Here is an 8,903-nt window from a genome sequence, read left to right on the forward strand (position 1 = left end):
TTTGCACCTCAACCATAACTGAGCCGGTTTAGGCAAAACCTGACTCCCCCTTACTCCATCCAACAGGGAGGGAGAAAGGCGGAGGTAAAAATAAGGAAGATAGCCTAAGCCACTCTAACCATTAGCTTTATCAAAAAGGAAAGTTTTAAGCCTAGCCTTAAAAGTAGACAAGGTGTCTGCCCCACGGACTAAAACTGGGAGCTGGTTCCAGAGGAGTCTGATATAAAGGATCTGCCTCCCATTCTACTTCTAGAGACTCTAGGAACCACCAGTAAACCTGCAGTCTGAGAACGAAGTGCCCTGTTAGGAACATATGGAACCATCAGATCTCTGATGTGTGATGGAGCTAGATCATTAAGGGCTTTATATGTGAGGAGGAGAATTTTAAATTCTATTCTGGATTTAACAGGGAACCAATGAAGGGAAGCTAAAATTGGAGAAATATGATCTCTCTTTTTAATTTTCATCAGAACTCTTGCTGCAGCATTTTGAATCACCAGGGAGTATAAAACCCCATGCTTTCCCCTGATATATATGATTTTGAGCAAAAAATGTTTAGTCACCGTAAAACAAAAACAAAAAGTACACCCACTTTGTTTTTAAGTATTCAGTTTGCATTATGTTTTTTTTTTTTCTTAATTTCTTAATCTTAATCTTTTAGAGTTTGGTTTAGTCATTGTTTAGTTTATAATGGCTTGGTGGAATTTGTGGCATGGGGTTTTGACCACTTGAGATTTGACTAATCTTAGTGCATGATAAAGAAAAGATTATCTACATGTTAAGACCCTACTGGCAGATTGGGGGACTATTTGACTGCAGCTTTGTTCACTTTGGATATCACGGATTCACTTTCTAAATGTTTAAACAAAACATTTTAATGTGACTTTGCCTTGAAATCTGTTGTCAAACTTGCATAAAATGAGTCAAATCTGTTTGGAAATGTTATTTTGCCTAAATGCTTTTCTTTAACTTCTAGGTTCTTACATAGAGAACATTTTTATACAGATAAATTTCTTATTATGAGTTCAAAGGGAAAATGTAATATGATAGTTTTGCCATATTGTCAATCCCTATTTGTAAGAGAGTTAATTGTATAAATGTGGCTAGGGTTAGAGGCTGCATGGTGATGCAGCAAGAAGATCCTGGGTTCAAATCCTGGCCCCTGGCCTTTCTTCATGAAGTCTTCATGCTCCCCATATGCATGTGAGGGAAGATGGGTTCTCTCCAGGCTTTTTCCACATACACATACGTGTGTGTGTGTGTGTGTGTGTGTGTGTGTGTGTGTGTGTGTGTGTGTGTCTGCACTGCCCTCTGATGGACTGAACAGGGTTCCTGACCTGAGTGTATCCTGCCTCTTACCCACGTGCCACTGAAAAATAACCATGAGCCCCACAATGACTCTGCAAAGATTTAGCAGGTATGGATACTTAAGACTTGGGTAATAAATTACCTGGTGAAGGTAAGACAGAAGGTGCTCAACATGGTCTCTCATCAACCACAACTATGTAATCAAAAAGTGCAATCTGCTGGTTGCATTTAAAATATAGTTTATTACTAATTGACAATATGAGTCTTGTAATGTCTGAAGTTTACAAACATTTTGTATTGACATGTTTTCATCCATTGTATAAGTTCATTACAAGTTCAGCTTGTGGGATTTCGGTCCGGACAAAACACAGATGTCGGAGTGCTCATAAGAGACGTACCCCTTTGCTATAACATGGTAAATTGTGTGGTTTTTGACAAGATAATGTAAGCTCAAGCCAGGAGGAAGGTCTTACCCTCTTTGGAAAGAAGGGTGCGTATACACACTAACATTATGAGTCCCATGCTAATCAAGATTCTGATGTTAGAGCTGTCTCCTGAGTGATAGCAAGAACCAGATGCAGGAGCCGTTTGTACGTATGTACTATCTGAACTGTTCGTTGGAAATTCTTTTGTATTCGGCTTAAGATTCCTCCAGATAGCGAGCAGATCTGTATTGCATTGGAAAGAAATGAATTAAACTGAAATACTTTTGAATTAATTTGATTGCATAAACTGTGTGTACTGTAACTTGATGTAAATTGGATCTTTTTTTCTTTTAAAGTGTGTTGAAATGACTATTGTTGTGAATCAGACATATATAAATAAAACTGGACTGAGCAGAATTGCATATGGGTTCTGAAGACTAAACTAGTGTTTGATAATACCACACAAAACACCTTTCTAAATAAAACCATAAAATACTATTTATCTTCTGAACATGTCTATTTTCTTATTTTAAAAAAATCCAAATGACCGTATTTCAACACGATCTGATTTAATCCCAAATATTTTTTACATGCACATGAATTGTTTTAGTAATACTCCATTTCATTAAACAGAAGAAAACATGTTTTATGACTTTGAATATATCTCTATTATCATTGTAATTTAAAATAGGTTTATCAAGCAACTAAACATTTCCACTGACTGACCTACTCACAGGGTCCCAGATTTCAAACACATCACTAAAAGCATACTTAGTGCCATAAAAACCTGCTCTAGTCCCCAGGTTTTCAAATTCTGCCATTTTCTCACCCAGTGGCATCTCTCAGATGCACACAAGGATTTATGCTGTTTGATCCAGCAGATGTTCCAATATTTCTGCACTTATTTTTCTTTAGAGACCAGATTTAGAGTGCCTTGCAAAAGTATTTATACTACTTAAACCTTTTCACATTTTATCATGCTACAATCAAATTTTTGCATACATTTTAGAAGGATTTTATAGGACATACCATCTCAAAGTTACTTGTGAAGTTAAAAACAAAAGAATACATGGTTTCAGCTAAAATGTGTAGAATGCATTTGTTCAGCCCCTTTAAATCTGATACCTCTAAATAAAATCCACTTCAGCTAACTGTTCTTACCTAACTAGTAAATAAATTCCACCTTTGTGCAATTTATCTCAGTATGAATACGATACTTCTGTACTGTGAGGTTGTGGAGGAATATAAAGCAAAGTTAAGTTATAAAACAGTATCCCAATCTTTGAAAATCTCACAAAGCACTGCTCAATCCATCATCTAAAAATGGATGGCTCAATTGCAAACTTAGCACTGCCATTTAATTAAATTATTTGAATAGCAGAAATTCACAACAAATGCCACCTCAAAAAACAAGTCCAATTTGTTTACAAAAATGTATCATAAGACCAAGAGATTTACTAATTAAATGCAGCAACATACATTTCATATTGATCATAGTTATAAAACTATGCAGTCAAATTCAGTTTATAATGCAACATTTTTCATCTAAAGGAGCCCAGCATTGAGTTAATGACTTTTCTGCAGTCCCCACTTCTGAGCAAGCATGTGGTGACAGTGGATTGTTCACTGCATCAAGTTGTTAACTTTTTACCAATCTTTCACAGTGAGAAAGCATATGCCTGCAGTGAAAATAAACCTTTTAACAGGAAGAGACCTCCAGGATCTGATGCAACATGACAGGACAGAACATACATAGAAAAAAGAAACAGAGAACAGAGAAGCAATGGTCAAGGGTTACTTTATATGTTGAAAGAAAAAGTACGCAGGGGTAATAGTAACAGTAGTTGTTTTTGAGGATTCATCAAGGAGAGAAGCACAGAAAAATCAATGAGCTTAAAGGTAGTTGTACAGTCTATATAATGAAAACAGAATACATATGGTAGCAGCCGTAGCACCTTCGATGGCTATTTTCTTGGTAAGAGACAGGGAGCGACAGGCCCAAGTGTATATACAGTATCTATAGAGAGAGAGAACATAAAGTTATTGGCAGCAACAGCTCACCTAATGGAGCTTGTGATCAGACATTGCCTTTATCCTAATCTTGGAAACAAGTAAATCAAAAATGAGATGACTATTAGATCAGAAATCAGAAATCAGAAAAGCTTTATTGCCAAGTACGTTTTTGGACATACAAGGAATTTGTTTTGGCGTAGTCGGTGCAATACAATACAATTTAAACAGTATAAACATATCTACAATATAATATAAATATATGTGCACAGTTTTAAGTGAGTGAGAGTAAATATAGAGCAGTATAAGATGCAAGAGCAATACAACAGTGCAGGTGATCATTGTGCAAGTATGGCAGTGCAAGTAAAGCAGGAGTCCATGCTGAGCGTTAATGTAACGCATAGAGTTACAGGTTACAGGTGTCCTGTCAGCAAAAAAAGGGGGGGTATGGGTTAGGCACTCTACAAGTCTGGTATTTATGAAAGAATGACACAGTGACACATGGCAGTGGCTACATCATGCTGTGGGGATGCAGGGACAAGAAAAGTGGTTGGAGTTGATGTGGAGAATAATGGAACTTAATACAGGACAATTATAGAAGAAAACCTCTTAGAGGCTGCAAAAGACTTGAGATGCTCTCTATCCAATCGGCCTGAGCTTGAACTATTTTTCAAAGAAAATATTGTAACAAAATGTTCAAAAATATGTATTGAAGTTTTATGTTGTAATATGACAAAATGTTAAGGAAGTTCAATGGCTCTGAATACGTTTTAAGGCACTGTAAATATAGGTCGTTGTTGAGCCTTGTCACATTTACTATTTTTATTACAGTTTTATAACTGCTCTGTGTGTAAACAGGGGAAAGTTAAAGAGCAGTATTCTTGTATCTACTGTATGTATTTACTTATTAAGATGTATCTGTCTTATTTAATTGACCAGTTCTCTTGTGTTTTGGCTTTTGAAGACTGGCTAAGAAGATTTGTCCTCTGTCCCACATCATTTTTAAAACCTACGAAAACAGGAAGGGATGGATTACTATTTATTTTTTTAACACTGTTTAGCTCAAAAAGTAAACTGGAGATGAAAACAAAAATGCTGCAGTTACTGTTTGAGGGGTAGGTTGTACAGTGGGGCAGTTGCTAGCATGTTAGCACTGCTTCCTTGCAGCAAGGAGGTCCTGGGTTCAAATCCCTGCATCAAGTTTTTCTGCATGGAGTTTGCATCTCTACACACATGTGTAGGTTCTCTCTGTGTAGATCAGGTGTTAGAGTACCTTGGCTGTTAGAGTAGTTGGTTACTTTATGGACTGGTGACCTGTCCACGGTGTACCCCACCTTTCACGCATTGACCACTGAATGTTAGAGCTGCCTAAAAGTGTGGGAGTGATGATTTTGTTGACAACTGTTATTTCTTAACATTGTGAATCACGTTGTAATTATAATACTTCAATAATATACACCTATTTTAAGGTTGTTACACATCTTTAACAAGGTCTCAATATATACAGACCCATTTCATAGTTTCCCAATTAATTTATTTCGGAAAATTTAATTCACTATGTGAAACACATTACCTACAGATTAAGTACACAGACTGATATTTTGAAGCCTTTATTTCTGTCAATTGTGATTTTCTGCTTATGTAAAATGAAACATTAAAGATTAGAATATTACATTAGACCAATAAAAAATACACTTTTAATTCTGTCTAAAGGAAAAGTACGTTTAATACTTGATTAGGTACTATTATTTCCAAAACGTACTTTTTATCTGACATATGAGCCTCATTGGAAGGCATATTTAACCGAATAAAATAGCCAAAACCAGGTGTTTTGATTGTAAACACTATAAATGTGCTGTCCTTCCTGTTTATTCTCAACCTCACTGCTTTATTCCAGCCAAAAGCTAGAGATTCAGAGTTAACAAACACAATCTAAATGTAACTTACGGATCTGGCTATCACAGTGACAAAGTTTAAGATATTATAAATATATTTCTATGTGACTCTGTTTGCACAAAATCTTTCCCCCTACTTAGCATGTTCTCGCGCAAAACAAACTACATTAACTCATCTAAAGATCAGCTGTTGCAGCATATAATGCCTCCAGTTTGTACATTCTTCTCCTTTTGCTATTGGTTTTATCGCAATTTTTCATCTCACTTTCAACACAATCACTCTTTATTTGTCGTCTGCAGGGTGCTTTGATCTCTATGGTTCATAGATATTTGGATCCCAGCGATATGACCAGCAGTTTCTGCCAGCAGGTGTGAAGAACAAACAAAACCCCCCTTAAACAAACCCCCAGAAAACCAATTTAGGTCTGTGTGCTTCCTCATATAGACAAACTAGATGATTGTTATGAGGAGCAAAAATGCAAATTTGCATCCCAGTCACACCTGCGTGCCAGTTATTTGAGAATCATACTCTCTGCAAAGTGATAAATTAGACAACCACCCAGTGATTCCATGAATTTGTGGCTGAAGTTTAATGATGATGAAGAATTGGAAATGCTGCAAAAGAACTGGCAATATGTCAAATGTAGTGGTGACAAATAATCAGCCATCCTGCTCATTGATCCATCTCAGTCCATCACATATTATCTGTCCAGCTCAGGGACAATCTGTCCCAAGCTAGAAATAGGCAACTATATGAGAAAACCATGAGCTAGCAGATTTTTACAGACCAACGACCCTGCAAGCTGACTTCAAAACTACACAAAGTTTCAGTCAATATGTGGAAGTTATGATCTCCAGGAAGGTGTGCACAGCCTATCCTAGGTTTTCTTAAATTGTAAAAGCAATAGACAGTTAAGATTAATAAATAAACTAAAATAATTAATAAACAGTGCCGTGAAAAAGTATTGGTGCCTTATGGATCCCTTTACTTTTGCCTTCCTGTCACACTGAAATGTTTCAGATCAACAAATGTTTTTGTTTTGGACAAAAAAAAAACCTTTGTAAACATAAATGCAGTTTTTAAATGAAGAGTTCATTAATTAAGGAGAAAGGCTGTCCAAACCAACCTGGCCCTATATGTGAGAAAGTAATTGCCCCCTAAAACTACATGCCATAATAACAGCTGCCAAAAAGCTTTTGTGATAACTAACAAAGAATCTCTTACATTACTGTGGAGGGATATTGACCAACTCTTCTTGACAAAATTGTTTTAAGTCAGCCACATTGGAGGATTTTTGAGCCTCACCAGATTCACAACTGGGTCTTGGGTTCGACTCCCAGACCAGGGTCTTAATACATTGAGTTTGCGTGTTCTCTCCGGGTTCGCCAGCTTCCTCCCACAGTCCAAAAACATGAGTGTTAAGTTAACTGGTCTCTCTAAACTGCCCTTAGATGTGAATGGGTGTGTGTGAATGGTGGTGTGTCCTGCGATGGACTGGCGACCTCTCCAGGGTGCCTCTCACCCAGACTGCTGGAGATAGACTCCAGCTCCCCTGCGACCCTGTATGGAAGAAGCGGGTATAGGAATTGGACAGATGGAACTTTCAAAAGAAATGTCTAGTATGCCTAATAATTTTTGCAAAACTGTTCATGAATTTGTGATGCTTTCTCACTAAAATTTCAAAAGTTTCTTTTATGCAACGGAGATTTCGTTTTTTAAGCCAACTTGAACTCCTGATTACCATGAAAATATGTTATTCCTATTAGAAAAACTAAAATAACATGTAATAACACACGTGTAGGATAATTTACATTCAAGCTGTGCTTTAATATAGCGTGAATGATAATGTACTTTTGGATAATTCCGTTTTTTATTTTGGAACAACTTAATATTTTGAGTTGAGTTTCCATAAAATTAAGTCAGAGAGGTTTGAATTCTGTATTTGAAAGAAATGATGAAATGATTTAAGTAACTCTATCTTAAATCTTTAAGTTAAGCAAACTTAATTAATTCTACTTAATTCAATGAGGCCTGCAGTTCTTTAGATGTTGTTCTTTTGTGACCTCGTGCATCAAGTCATTGATGTGCTCTTGGAGTAATTTGGTAGACCGGTCGCTCCTGGGAAGGTCACCACTGTTCTATGTTTTCTTCATCAACGCATAATTAGTCTCACTGTGGAATGTGGTTAATCACTGCTAACTCATGTTTTCACAAGTTACATGTATATATTATTACACATGGCCCCTTAGTAACTGAAACTATCATTTAAAAACGTCACTTCTTTGTTAAACTGAAACATGTAAGCGCAAAAAATGCAAAGAGAGGAAATGTGTGAGGCTACCTGAATAACTAAAAAACAAGCATATTAATGCATTTTATATTGAAGTGCTTCTAAAGCCTAAACATCAACACAGATCCCAACCTTGACTGTTTTTTTTTTTACCCTAGACATCAGTTCATATAACAAATTACGTCCATCTATCTTATGTTCATCCATATTGCTTGCCCAATCGTAGAAGTCCACAACCACAGAACACCTAAGCCTTTGTAAACTTAAACCCTTCATAATGAATGTTTGCCATCTACACACTTTGTCATTTGCTTTCTTACTTTACCATTCATCACACCAGGGGATGAAAATGTCAAACAAATTACATCATTGCTCTGTATTGATTTTTTCCCTCCAAAACAGGGTTCTTAATTTGATAAAAACCATGAAATCAATGCTCTAAAAAAGACACCAATAAGAAAGAATTTTGGTAGATTGAGTTGGAGAAACAAGCCTATCGACAGGGAATAATACAAACAAAACTCATGAGGGTAGCTTCCCTTTGTTGTGCATAGGATTTTTTCAGGTTTTTAATGTGATTCAAAGTTTATCAGTATTATCAAAGAGTTTACTTAGTTGTATGATTGTTCTTGGCATTTAGCTCTGCAATTAGCACTTTTTCTTCCTCTGAGAAGCTGCTAGCCTTTCCTGGCACTGTACATTTAAGTGTTGTCTCTCCACATACTGTATATGCATAAATCTTTAGAGCCCACCTCCAGGAAAATAAAAAAAGAGAGAAAGGATTGTCTTTCCACAGCTCCATCTTTATTTTTAGTGGTTGGATGTTGATGAGAGAGAAGAGAACGCAAGAGGGTGAGAAACAACATCACAAGTGGGGGAAGGAAGGAGAAAGAAAAAGTGAAGAGGGAGAGCAAATGGTCAGGGTGTTGTTTTGGTTCCTCTGTGTTTCAGGGGGCTGTATGACTCCTTCGTCC

At 36.6% G+C, this 8,903-nt stretch overlaps 1 protein-coding gene across 1 annotated transcript in view; it reads right to left on the reverse strand.

Annotated features, from left to right (window-relative positions):
- Positions 1-8,903, reverse strand: part of LOC124864169 (bryoporin-like) — a 77,957-nt gene that overhangs the window by 68,782 nt on the left and 272 nt on the right. The gene's annotated exons all lie outside the window — the stretch shown is intronic.

Source organism: Girardinichthys multiradiatus, chromosome Y (genome assembly GCF_021462225.1).
Source record: "Girardinichthys multiradiatus isolate DD_20200921_A chromosome Y, DD_fGirMul_XY1, whole genome shotgun sequence".
Lineage (NCBI taxonomy): Eukaryota > Metazoa > Chordata > Actinopteri > Cyprinodontiformes > Goodeidae > Girardinichthys > Girardinichthys multiradiatus.